General features: G+C 39.9%; 1 protein-coding gene across 2 annotated transcripts in view; it reads left to right on the forward strand.

Moving 5' to 3' along the window:
* CNTNAP4 (contactin associated protein family member 4) overlaps positions 1-14503 on the forward strand; it is a 444592-nt gene that overhangs the window by 111036 nt on the left and 319053 nt on the right. The window lies entirely within an intron of this gene.

Consider the following 14503-nt stretch of genomic DNA (forward strand, 5'->3'; position numbering starts at 1 on the left):
CTCATTTCAAATACTAATAAGTCATATTTTTGAAGCTACTGAAATACTGCAAAGTTGACTTTCCAGACGTGCTGATGACCAAGAGCAAAGTTTAGTTTATGTGATCTGTGTTCCTGCTCGTGGAAGTGTAACCTACTGTCAGGTACAGAGAAATGGGTATATCAGAATTGCTTGACTCCTTTATATCCTCTCAACGTAGCATAGGTCCTGTGTGAATAAGAAAGGGACATATCTATATTTTTTTCTGAAGACTTGATCCAAAATAAATGCAATAACTACTAATTCTATACCCAGGTTCAGTAATGAAGCCTGTTTATATGTTTACAAATATAAAAATTTCTGCCATCAACCTTTCAAAGGAACAACAATTTCATAGTTCTTCAAGGAGCAAAGTAGTATGAGCAACGTCAGTATTTTTCAAATCTTAACAGTTAATCTATAACTAAATCCAGAAATGTACTGTATTCTTCCCCAGAATAACATGATATCTTACTCCCTACTAGGAGTACAAATACATCTTTGTCTTCAAATATGTTATCTAGGTATAAAGAAAATGGATACAGAAGTAAAGAAATTTTAAAATGAATACTTTTATAATGAGAATTTTTTTCCAGATTGAAGATTGATAAAACTCAAATACAGAAGTATTGGTCAATACCAGTCACCTGGAATTAGCATTTGGAGGAAAACCTATTTTCACTCCATGCCCAAGTAGAGGCTAAGTCACTGGAAAAGAATGATTGAATGGTTTTCAAATCAGAGGTGGCTGGTTTCAGAGATATCCCTTTAAAAAATATATACATATAATATATACACATATATAGCAAGCCTGTAATACTTGGACATTTTATGGGATATAGCATAATATTTCTTTTTTTAACAGAAATTAATTTTTAGAAGATTTATTTACCTATTTTATAGGCAGAGTTACAGAGAAGAAGAGGCAGAGGCAGAGAGAGAGAGAGAGAGATAAAAAGTCTTCCATCCTTTGGGTCACTCCCCAAATGGCTGCAATGGCCAGAGCTGAGCCGATCTGAAGCCAGGAGCTCCCACGTGGGTGCAGGGACTCAAGGACTTGGGCCATCTTGTAGTGCTTTCCCAGGCCATAGCAGAGAGCTGAATTGGAAGAGGAGCAGCCGGGACTCAAACTGGTATCCATACGTTGGAATGCCAGCACTGCAGGTGGAGGCTTATCATACTATGTCACGGTGTTGGCCCCCGTGAATTTTTTTTAAGATTTATTCATTTATTTGAGAAGCAGAGTTATGGACAGAGAGAGGGCAAGATGGAGAGATGTCTTCCATCTGCTGGTTCACTCCCCAAATGACCTCAGTGGTCAGAGCTGGGCTGATTCACAGCCAGGAGCCAGGAAATTCTTCCGGTCTTCCACATGTATGCAGGGGCCCAAGCACTTGGACCATCTTCTACTGCCTTCCCAGCCTATCAGCAGAGAGCTGGATTAGAAGAGGAGCAGCCAGGACTGGAACCAGATCCATATGGGAATGCCAGCACTGAAGGCGGAAGTTCAACCTTCTATGCCACGGTACCGGCCCCTGGAGCGTAATATTTCAACACACATATACAGAGTGAATTGATCAAATCGGTAATTAACATTTCAGTTTCCTTACCCTTTTTTGATGTTGGAGCCTTTGAGTTTCTTCCTTTTGCTTCTACATTCTTGCATGGTCTAGAGTAGCCTTGGTGTGGAGAGGGGTGATGTTCAGGTGAACATTAGAATACCTGAAATACTAGATCTTGAACAGTCTGGGATGTTTTGTGAGGTCCAGAATGCTCACGCTCTCAGTCTTTGATATGGATGATGGATGACCACTTATTACGACCCTATTGCTGGGGTCCTCTGCTTTTTCCTTCCTCTCCCAAGAATGAGCATTTTCAGAATCCCCCTGGGGTGTCACTTGAACAACTTGCATTGCTTACCTTGATTTATCTCTCTTCTCCAACTCCACTGCGGCAGCAGGATGCAATTTTACAAATCATCAGCTGGCAGATGGGAGCTGTCTGTGAGTCCACTATTGATTAAAAACTATCGACAGCGTGCTTGGGAGTCGGAAGGTGACTGAGGAGTAGTAAACTACTCAGAAAGCTGAGAAGCTGTGAACTGAGAACCTAAGGCTGGTGAGCAGTCAAACCGCTGGCCCCACTGGCCCCAGGTTCTCAGGTCCTGAAACCTTGGTGCTCAGGGATTCCCAGACCTGCTGAAGGTCGGGCTCAAGGACTGAGAAGAGAAGAGAAAAATGAGCTGAAATTCTGCTGACAGAGCCCTCGGCCTGAAGGGAATCCTCCACGCGCACTTGCAGGGAATCTTGCAGGAGATGGGAGGGTTGATCCCGGGAGCATGCGCCAGGCATTTCCTGCTTTTACCCTTCGGCCTCCCTTTCTAGGGGGTCTCATTTCTAGGAAGCAGGATTTTCAGTGGTTGATTGTGATGGGAAAAAAAAAGTGTAGTGCATGGAAATCAATGTGGAATAGGAAATTGAGGATGTTGGTAACCAATCTGATTTTGAAATTTCAGAAGGTGTGCAGAGCTCCAAAGGCACAGACTTCCCTTTGTTAAGTAGCTGCTGTTATTCAAAAATAAGGTGTTTTCAAAATATCCAATTTGTAATAATTACTCAAGTGTCTCCTAAGTGGCCAAGCATATAAATACATAAAAGGGGCTTTGAAAAGCTCATGGGAAATGGATATAGAAATTTATTTTGTTGGAAAAATTTTGAAATCTTTATTTTTTATTTATTTATTTTTTTGCCTAATGTGCATTTTCTGTGACCTTTTGGAAGAAACTTCACATTCTATTCTTTTGTCATATCAGTTTATAAAAAGGGATTGCTTGGCATTCCTTTTGCCCAAGGTCACAGTGAAGGTAATCCCACGAGTACCAAATGGAGCTGTGGACGGAGGAAGCCTGGAGTCTCTGGTCTGGGGCAATTAAGGGCATGGCATTCTTCTAGACCGTATCCTCGTCCTCAGCCTGCTTTGCACTTAAGCACCACCATAGGGTTTTGAGTTGGTCAATGAGATGCAGGAGAAATCCTACTGGGCAACTTCCTAGAAAGTTATTTTTTCTTCCTAATAAGAACAGCCCTTAGAGATGAAAGGATTTTGCACCCTGGCCATCGCCTTCTTCCTGCTTTTGAAGGTGGTCTTCTTGCCTGGAGCTGAGTCAGCCATCAGGCAATGTGATTTGACAACTGTAAGAATAAAAGGGCAAAACACTGAGGACGGCAGGAAGAACAGTAACCATCCATCTCCAGAATCCTCGTTAGATAAAAATAGTGCCGCTGCTTGTTTAAATCACTGCCATTCATCGGCTCTGCTATGCCTTGTCTCTCAAATTTCTAATTGAGGTAATGAAAACACAAACACCGATCATTCTTGATTTAATCAGAACTAAAATAACTTTATGTGCGCAGTTTCAGAGGCGGCGGGGAATGGTGAAGGCACAAAGGGAGCTCATTTCGAAGACTAAAGCAACTGAATAAAATACAAATGTGATACATCACTTTTAAGAATACGGAAGTGAGTGCCAGGGGAAGAACTGGGGGTAGTATCAGTGAGAACCAGCACAAGGAAGGCAGGGGTGTTAATAACAAACTTGTATTCTGCACTTTCTATATTCTACTCATTGTGTACATTATTTTATACATGCAAGGTACTTCACAACATTTGTGGAAAGTGTGTATGAAAACACTAGGCATGGATTTCAAAATGTTTTGCACCAAACAATTTTAATTCCATTTTTTTCAGGCAACTTTTCAAGTACCCTTACATCTGTTCATTTGATTTTTCATAATAACCCTAAGGTATTATGTTCATTTTGCAGATAAATAAAGAAAAGCTAAATATATGGAAGATGTGGGGCCAGTGTTGGGATGCAGCCGGTTAAGACACAGTTTCTGACACTGGCATCCCAAAGCAGAGCACCACTTCTAGTCTTACCTACTCCTCTTCCAATCCAGATCCCCGCTAACAGGCCTAAAAGGGTAGGGGAAGACGGCCCAAGTACTTGGGCCCCTGTCTTCTATGTGGGAGGCCCAAGTGTAGTTCCTGTCTCTTGGCTTCAGCCTGTCCTAGCCCCAGCTGTTGCAGCCATTTTGGGAGTAAATCAGTGCATGGAAAATCTCTCTCTGACTCTCAGCCTTTCAGATAAATCTTTAAAAAGTATACGAAAGGAGTGGACAATAACAAACACAGGACATGTTTGGAGCGGGAGACTGCTGCTGCTCACTGTACATTTTCAATGAAATTTCACTTGCTAACCGACTACCTTTATGAACATCATGGATCTAAAAATCATTTAAATTTTTCCAGCTACTAATGATTGAAAAAGTTATTTTTAATTATTTAAGAAATTAAGTATCCCTGAATAGTTGTACTGCAATTTTATGTCCTTGGGGCTTACCAGTGAGAATGTTGTATCTGAAGGAGCTACATAATGCTTTACGTTGAAGCTCATGTGATGTGTTGGGGTGGGTTTCATGTTGGCTAGAACTTCTCTTGGTAAACGCTCTCTGGAAATACCAGACATCTTAAAGAGAATCGTGGTGTGGTTTTGGCAAATCTTACAATTACTCATGACTTGGGTAATTGCTTCTGTTTAACTGGCCACCACAAATCCAAATAGACTGAGTTAGTTTTAAATTAAAGTCAAATCAGATAAAACCGGGAATAATGTAGAAATGAATTAACTTCATGTCAAATTTTGCCCCAGCGAAACCAATGTTATTTCCTTTTTAGATCATTTCTCATCATTTTCTTTAGAAGTAATCAAGGTAAACTTTTATTCACATCATAGAACATTGGGTTGGAGGAGTCTGTAGCCTAACTTCTATCAGTTCTACAGATATCTTTGTAGACTCTGAGTCTTGGCCATTGTGGGCCCTTGGGGAGCTCTCTCCGCTTATCAAATAAAAACTCGTAAGTAAATAAGCATCAGTTTTATTTCCTGCGTGAAGTACACGTAATTCTTGCTATTATTTAAGATTTAAAGTATTTTAAAGAGATGACACCCTCATGTCATGGCATTCATTCTTGAATATGTCCTTCCTATCACTGATCATATGCAATGTGATCATTTACTTTACATTTTTTTTATTTTTTTTATTTTTATTTTTTGTACAGGCAGAGTGGACAGTGAGAGAGAGAGAGAAAGAGAGAGAGAGAAAGGCCTTCCTTTTGCCGTTGGTTCACCCTCCAATGGCCGCCGTGGCCGGCACGCTGCAGCCAGTGCACCGCACTGATCCGATCGCAGGAGCCAGGTGCTTCTCCTGGTCTCCCATGGGGTACAGGGCCCAAGCACTTGGGCCATCCTCCACTGCACTCCCGGGCCACAGCAGAGAGCTGGCCTGGAAGGGGGGCAACCGGGACAGAATCCGGCGCCCCGACCGGGACTAGAACTTGGAGTGCTGGTGCCGCAGGTGGAGGATTAGCCTAGTGAGCCGCGGCGCCGGCCATACTTTACATTTAATTAATGCAGGAAAAGTCAAAGGAAGGGAGGGAAAACATATCCTGCAAGTTGTGTGTAGGACAAAATCACATAGTAAGCTTTTCAAGACAACTATTTATGCATAGGAAAGGAGAGTCTTTTATTGATTTTTACACAAACATGGATTTTTAATCCTGATATTTGGAATGAAACTTTAGAAGGAAAGACAGCATTTGGCTGTTAAGGTAATTTCCTATATTTCACATTTACTTTTAAAACAGTTAAATTCTTATCAAATAAGTAGTCTAATGGTATTTCTCTACGGTCAACATGTATTTTTTATTTTCTTTTGTGAGGTTTTATTGACCAAGAGTTGTGTTTACTTTCTTTCTAGAAATAACTCATATTTGAGTACAAGGATTGAAAATGAATGGTGATAGGAAAGAGTCAATATGTGAACAATAACTTTAGTCAGTTGGGTTTTTTACTGTTTCACCTTTAAGTTACCTCTTTGGGATATTTATAATTTTACGAAAGGAGAAGTAAGCACAAATCTATAGCGAGTCTTGGTGGAGATTTACCTTGCATGCATATGTATCGACCATTGCAGAAGAAGGAGTCATTCCTGGCTCACTGAAGCAAAGCTGTCCTAACGAGGGTCATTTAGAGCCTTCTCTGTAGGTGTTCTTCTGCAGCTTGGAGAGGATTAAGCAGAGTCTTCATGCATATATTGCAAAAGTTTCCTAAATGAGTGAATGATAAACACAGCGGGTCACAATCAGTATTTCAGGAGACCGTATTTCAAAAGTATGAACAACACTTATGGTATCAAAATCTTTCTTTAATGTTAGAGTGGGAAATATCTCTATTAAAACTGATATTAAAAGTGTGACTATATTACATTTATACATATGAGACAGTGAAAGGTGAACATATTCATTCAAGGTGACAGCACCATAAATTGCTGTTTTAACCCCCAGAGTCAAGGTGAATGACTGGTTAATGTTCCAAGTCAGTGTCTGGAACCATCAGACATTATTCCTCAAGTTTAATTCAGGACTCCAAGAGTCTTAAAGTTTTCCTGGATAACAAGATGAGAGGAAGGGGCAAAGAGGAGAGAGAACAGAAGAAAGGAAGAAAGGAACGTGGGATAAAAGACACGAAGGAAGGGAGACAGGGAGGAGAGGCAGGCCCCAGATGTACCATGAATTTTAGGTTCTGGCATATGTAATGGATGTGTAGTCAGACATATAAAACAGTACTTCGTTGTTTTTTCTCTAAAAGTAAATAAGCCTAAACAATCTCCTTATGTTTTATTTTTATATCAAAGTGCTCGATGATAATTAAGCCACCGCATCACTTGTGAATGTGGTTTCTGAATATGGCCCTGATTAACCTGACTTTGGAATACATGTCTTGCAATGACCTGGTCTTCACTAATCCAGTAGAACAGAATCATTAGACAACCAAATACATAATAATGCAGCAAGAAATCAAAGTTTTGGTAAGTTAAAATGACACTAGGGTTCTTTATGTAGTGCTTACTGCATCTCTCTCCTGTATTTAATGTTTCCTCACAAAGGAAGGGAATGGCAGATAACAGCAGGTACTAAGCTTGTAGTTAGTACATGCTTATAAAAGTGTTGTATGTTGTCAGCCATTTCCCTCCATTTTATTTCCATAGAATTCATATGCAACAGGAATGTTACAGATGGAGAAATAGTACAATATTAAGAGCTTAACAATGAGGTTGGATATAGGATTGATATACAATGGTGAATAGTGTCTCTATATACTATCAGCAAGCAATTGGAACACACACATACTTATATGTGTGTATTTTCAATATACAATTTACAGCTAAGATCATAGAGGATCTAGAAATAAGTCTCAAGCATTTTACAAGTTCTGTGCATGGATGTTTTACAAAACTTCTGTGAAATACATTAAACAAAACTTAAAAGATTTTAAATTAACATACACAGTAATTATATGCTGTCATGGAATACAGTATCACATTTCAATACATGTATACAATGGTAATTAGATTAGGGTAACTGGTATATCTGTCACCTTAGATATTCTTCATTTGTTTGAACTGGGACATTCAAATTTCTCTCTACTGGCAATTTTGAAATATTTAATTGAATTGTTGAGATTGGCACTGCGGCATGTGGGGTAAGCTATTGCTTGCAATGCTGGCATCCCATATAGGTGCTGGTTCAAGTCCTGGCTGCTCCATTTCTGATCCAGTTCCCCAGTAATGTCCTGGGAGAGCAGCGGTCCAAGTACTTAGGCCCCTGCATCCCCGTGGAGACCTGGATGAAGCTGATGGTTGCTGTGTCCAGCTTGGCCCCGCCCTTGCCATTGCTGCCATCTGGGGAGTAAACTAGCATATGGAAGATCTCTCTCTCTCTGTTCCTGTCTCTCCCTCTCTCTTTAACTGTCTTCCAAGTAAATAAATAAATCTTTAAAAAATTGAATTGTTTTCAACCATATGTATCCTTCTCTGCTGTAGAACATTAGAACAAAACATTGTAAATGGGGATGTATCTATCCCCTGATGGAAACAGTGATTTTCCAAGATGTCCATTCTTTTTTTTTTTTAATTATTTATTTGAAAGTCAGAGTTACACAGAGAGAGAGGGAGGGAGGGAAGGAGTGAGGGAGGTCTTCCATCCATCGGTACACTCCTCAGTTGGCCACAATGGCTGGAGTTGAGCCGATCTGAAGCCAGGAGCTTCTTCCAGGTCTCCCACGTGGGTGCAGGGGCCCAGGGACTTGGGCCATCTTGTAGTGCTTTCCCAGGCCATAGCAGAGAGCTGGATCGGAAGTGAAGCAGTCGGGTCTCAAACAGGCTCCCATGCGGGATGCCAGCGCTTCAGGCCAGGGCATTAACCTGCTGCGCCACAGTGCTGGCCCCCATTCTCTCTTAATTGATATATATGCTTGAAACTTCTCCAATAAAAATCTGATAGTTTTCCACAAAACTTGACAAACGGATTCTGAAGTTATGTAGAAGAATGTAGCATGTCTGAATGAGGAAATGGATAAAGATATGAAACTTGTCATACCCACAACTTGAGATTTTAACAACCAGGGTAATTAATACAGCATGCCAGTATTATAGGAGTATATGAATTGACCAGCAAAATAATATGGAAAGCCTAGAGATGGTGCTGATAAAATTATGGTTTGATATGAACTGATGTGTCCCCATATGAATCATGGAAAGTACACAAATATTTGAAGAAAAGCTTATGCTCACTCATCATCAGACATGTATGTAGAGGCCTAATCTGTTGTAGTCACGTGACTGGCTGAACATCAGAAGCAGGAAAATACACATTTTGGAGAGGCTGTGGATGCATGCAATTTGCTATTCATTACTGGCAGAAATTTAAATTGGCATAATCATGTTGAAACCCAGTTTCACATTAGCTTTTAAATTTTTACATTTATACACTCAGCAATTCCATCCCTAGTTATGTATCAAGTCAAAATTTTACACTCTGCACCAGGAAACATAAAGAAGATAATTCATAGCAGCAGTGTTTGTAATTTTAAAGACCCAGAGATGACCTAATTATTTTTAAACAAATTGTAGTATATTCGCACAATAAATGGCAATGAAAATGAACAAGCTACACTACCAAGGACAGCAGGAAAGCATAGATTATTCTTAGTAACATCATGTTGAGTGACAAAAACAAAGCCAGACAACATACCATGTGGCTTGTTTTATAACTTTAAATATAGCAAAAAAGGTAATACCAAAAACCTTGTATTCATTGCATTTTTTAAATTACAAGATGTACTAAAAATGAAATTAAACAGCCAAGAACTCCTGGTGGGGTCGGTGCTGTGGCATTGTAGGTGCCTGCAGCACTGGCATCCCATATGGGTGCTGGTCTGTGTCGCGGCTGCTCTTGCTCTGATCCAGCTCTCTGGGAAAGCAGTAGAAGATGGCCCAAGTGCTTGGGTCTCTTCACCTGCTAAGGAGACCAGGAGGAAGCTCCTGTCTCCTGGCTTTGGATTGGCTCAGCCTCCACTGTTGCAGCCATTTGGGGAGTGAACCAGTGGAAGGAAAACCTTTCTCTCTTTGTCTCTCCCTCTCTCTGTAACTCTACCTCTACCTGTCAAATAAATAAATAAAATCTTAAAAAAAGAAAGATTGTCTCTAAAAAAAACCTCATAATAATAATAAATTGTGAACCAAAGGTCATGACTGATCCAATTCCATGTATCTGATGAAAAAGAAATTGAAGATCACAGAAATTAATTTATGTGTCTAATGGCATACAAATACAAAGGTGTAATGGCTGGAGTTAGTTTAAATCCAACATCTTCCCATCATTTCAGTGTACCCCAAACAGCAGGAGAATAAAACACAGTATTTCTTTAAGATCTCTTTGCATACACATTCCAAAATTATACAAGGGTTCTTTAAAGAGTTTATGGAAAATGTGCATTAGCTTTTTTTTTTTTTTTTTTTTTTTTTTTGAATCATTTGTTTGAGAAGGAGTCATGGAAGGACCGTGTTCCTATGCCCTGGTTCCCTCCCCACCTGGAACTGGGAACTCCATCCAGGTCTCCCTTGTGGGTGGCAGGGACCTAACTACTTGAGCTGTCAACTGCTGCCTCCCAGGGCCTGCAGAAGTGGCCAGCTGGATTTGAGAGAGGAGTGGGACTCAAACTCACATACTCTGATGGGGACAAGCACCCTAACAGCAAGGCTCAATGCTCGCCTGTGCATTAGTATTTAATTCCATTTTCTATGAACTTTTTGTAGAAGATGTGCATTCCTGGGAAGCATTCAGCAAAATGGTTATCTGAGATCCATAAGTCTAATTTATGTACATCACAATACTATATTTCCCCTAGTGTGTTTATAGCTTCCATTTGAAAATAATGAAATAAGAAAATAGAAATAGGAAAATGCAAGGAAAGTACCAACACTTTAAATATTTAGAATAAACTAAAAGCAAATTTGGTAATGCATTCTTTCATGCGTTTTGACTCAAACATCTTTTAAAGCTTTTTTCATAACATTTTCCCTTATCAGTGCTGAAAGGAGCATTTAAGATCATCTACTTGAATCTTCTTATTTTACAGATAAAGTTCCCAAGGTTACAGTGTACACAGCCAACCCTGGACTCAAGGTCACCTCTCCTGGCATCCAAATCCCATGGCGGTTTCTAGCCCTGATCCAGTGACCTAAGGGATTTCCGTCATTCTGGACAGAATAATGCTTTTAGAAGCAATTTGAGAAAGAGAAAGTGAATGCCAAATATTCTAGCGTGTGCCTCGCCGGGGAGACTGCTGCAGCATGAGCTTATTCTGCTCCTACAAAGTGCAGTCTCAGTGGAATCCACTGGCTGCCCCCCACCAAGCCAATCTCCCTGATGCTTTTGGTAAAATTTCTAAACATTTAGGGAGGGGAGAGAAGTCAACTAGTGACCGCTTTAAGCATCAAAGGATAGAACTGATGCATTAACAAGAGAACTAGGCTTAGTTCTTGTCTGTCCGCCCATAGAGAGATTAAAATGCCTTGTTGACATACGTGAAAAAGAGTTGTCACTTCAGGAAACCCAAATGCAATCTAACCTCAATGTCTTGTCAAAAATGTTTTATTCCTATTAAAAAAGAAACTAAGTCCTTTGAATGCAGTCCAATCCATGAAATGATTGTCTTTCAAATTTATATTTTAGACCTACCTGTGAAAAACAAACGTTCTTTCTTCTGAAAATTCCTTCTGCCCCCAGAGTGACTTAACAGCCTCCTACCTAACATTTAAATTCCATCATATACTTTACCTTTTCTCATCTCCCAATTTAGAAAACGTCTTTCCTGGAATTAGTCTGAGTCCACCTCATTTTTTCTTTATCACAGTCCTCACAATAGGGAGAACTTGCTTGAATCAAAAGTATAAAATGATGTGTCATTTTGTCTCTCAAAAGAAACTTAAACAGTCTTATGTTGGAGTTTTATATCAAACGTAGTTAACAGTGACTAAGGCATTACGTTGGGACTGTGGTTCCTGAACATGTCCTCTGTGTTCTCTGCCTTTAACATGAATGTCATGCAATTCTCCATTTTGATTTTCAGCGATTCAATATGGTCATTATACAGCCAAATACACAATAATATAACACAAAGTTAAAGTACTGATAAGGCAAAGTAACGGTACAGGTCCTTCTCTGTCCCCTTCCGCCTCTCTGCATCTACCCTTGTCTCCTGGCTCCCATGAAGGCAGGAACTATGCCTGATTCACTGTGTGCATCATTCGCCATGTGGCTCTGAGCCCCGTTCTTGTCACTTACTGTGTCCTGCCCTGTGTTGTAGGAGCCTGTGGGCCGATAGACTACATTTGCAAGGCTCTTGGAACATCCAGTTCCAGCTGGTTTTAACTAGTAGAGTTAGATAGAGGGAAGAAGCTGCTCCCTCCTTTGAGTTTCTAGTCGGAGCCGCAGAGGCGGTGCCAGGAGCTCTGGAGGCTGCGGGGAAGCCAGGGGGGTGGCTTTCCCAGAACAGAGGGCTCTTGTAGCTCTACTGACCTCTTTGTCTTTTCGGTCCAAGGCGGTCATGTTTTCTTGTAGTTGTCAATCACATATTCCTATAGCCCTTTCAATACTCATTGAAGACAATTCTGTATGAAATTCCCTTGGCCTGAAACTCATAGAATGCGTCTTTTTAATTCATATTTGGACCTAGTACCAAAGTGCAATGTTGAATACACATTAAGGGAAAAAATATAATTTGGATGAGAGAGGGTCTTTACTATGTAGGTATGATTCCAGGCCTTGAATTACATGACACTGTAAGGACACAGAATTCTTAATAGTAAAATAATCATTAATACAGTGATTATTTCTAAAATCAGCCTCCTCTCAACCTCTATTCTTAGTGCTATCAAAGACTTCTTCATGCCTCTGTTAGCTCATTTGTAGGTTAGTTTATTGTTGAGTGTAAAATGTTGTTAATGTCTTAAACGTGTGTGTATATATATATATATCTCACAAGTTAAATGCAATTATTTTGAGCCTCAAAGGAGAGTGATTTGAATATTAAAATATTAAGAAAAGCCCTTGGAAAAATTGATGAAGGCCACAAAAGTGCTTCTGTAGAATTTAACTTTGGTACAAGTATTTATGTGGTTAAAGTCAGATACAAACAATGTCTTAACCTGCTGTCATAATTTTGTCAGAAATATAATACAAGGATAGAAAGAAGACTTAGCTTGAGATAGACTGTCTAGTGGCTACAAATTCCCATCCCTGTCTGTACCTCTGTGACGTTAGCACTCTCCCCATACTGAAGCAGAACCTAGGCTCCTGTCCTATTCATCTGGGCTGGATTTGGGGCTGGCTTTGATGACTAGAATGTACAGTGCCGCGCTGCGACTCCGGAGACTGGGCCGCAGGAGACCTTGAAGCTTATGTTCTCTTTGTCTACTGGCCCCAAAACTTCCCTGTAAGGAAGATAATCTCGTCTCTTGGAGGAGGACTGAAGCACTCCATCTGGTACCTGATCACCCAACGCTTGCGGGAATCCCTCTTGGATTTTCTATCCTGGCTCACCATTAGAAATATGAGAAATAAGAAATCATTGTTGCCCTTAGCAACTAAGTTTTGAGGTGGCTTTTATACAGCAAAGTTTGACAGACACACAATACTTGCTTTGGTTTTAGATTATTTTAATGACTAGAAGAGTCATAATATTTTCATAATTCTTACTTTTAATTTTTAAGCATGTTGCTCTACAAAACTATAAATAGTTGGATATTTTACCAATACACAATAATTTTATAGCCAATTTTATGTTTTATTTGGACCATATTCCATGAACGAATAGATCTTTGCCTTTATCATAAACTTTGCTCTCTAAAAGGCAAGACTTTATGAATTTTTTATGAGCCTTGATAAGGTTCATATCTATAAGCAAAGAATAGCTTATTAATAAGCAGGTAGATCATTTTGACAATAGATGGTGCCATGAGATCGAAGAGAACCTGTGAGTTTCTGAAAATTTCTGTATATATGTTTCATAGAATTAGCAAAGTCAGGGCCAGTGCAGCGGATTCACCTCTGCTTGCTACACCTGCAATTTCAAAGCCAGTTCAAGTCTCAGTTGTTTGACTTCTGATCCAGATCCCTACAAATTTTCCTGGGGAGGCAGAAGAGGATGGTGCAAGTACTCAGATCTATATGGGAGACCCACATGGAGTTGTGGGCTCCTGGCTTTGGCCCGGCTCAGGCCTGGCTGTTGCAGCCATTTGGGGAATGAATCAGTGGATGGGAGATGCTCTTTCTTTCCCTCTCTCTTTCTCTCTCACTCTTTCTGAAGAAAACTCTGTCTTTCAAATAAATAAAGATTAAGAAAATTAGCAGAGTAATTTGTTAGAAGTATAATTTATTCACGAATGTGCCACTTTGTATATTTCATTTTGAAGGAGATCCTGTGGCATTGATTTTCTTAAAAATAAGCGAGAGAAGAGAAGGCACCTAAGAAACTGCATACCTCAGGTCTGACTAAATATTGCTAAAGGATTGCATATAATCAGATGTATCTATGCATGTATCTCTGTATGGATATGGATGGAACACGTATGTCCTCAACTGTGTCCACAACTTGTGAGTAACAAGAAGTTAAGAAAGAGAACAACTGTTGCTGTGGATTTGTTTTGCCATCTTGGCATGGCTTTCTCATTCCACCACAAACAACCACAGAAAACACAGCAATCCTGAGCTGACACTAGGTCTGCATTGAAAGGTGTTAAATGGAGTTCCCCTTGCAGGCAAATTGTGACGTCTGCAATCAACTTGGGCAGTCAAGGCCGTAAAAGAATTTCGCAAGGACTTTACGCTGGAAAGGGCTTACAACGTGTCGTGGGTAGTTTCATCAGTAAAGAGAGCATGAATACATTGGACTAAATAATGTAATTATTTTTGTTGCAAAAATTGTTGTGTGGTAGCAGCATTCAGAATTTACATTACGCATTTGGTTTGGACCAAGCACTTGGTGATGTTAAATACATACATAATTATAATTATTAGTGTT

This window comes from Oryctolagus cuniculus, chromosome 18, assembly GCF_964237555.1.
Source record: "Oryctolagus cuniculus chromosome 18, mOryCun1.1, whole genome shotgun sequence".
Classification (NCBI taxonomy): Eukaryota; Metazoa; Chordata; class Mammalia; order Lagomorpha; family Leporidae; genus Oryctolagus; species Oryctolagus cuniculus.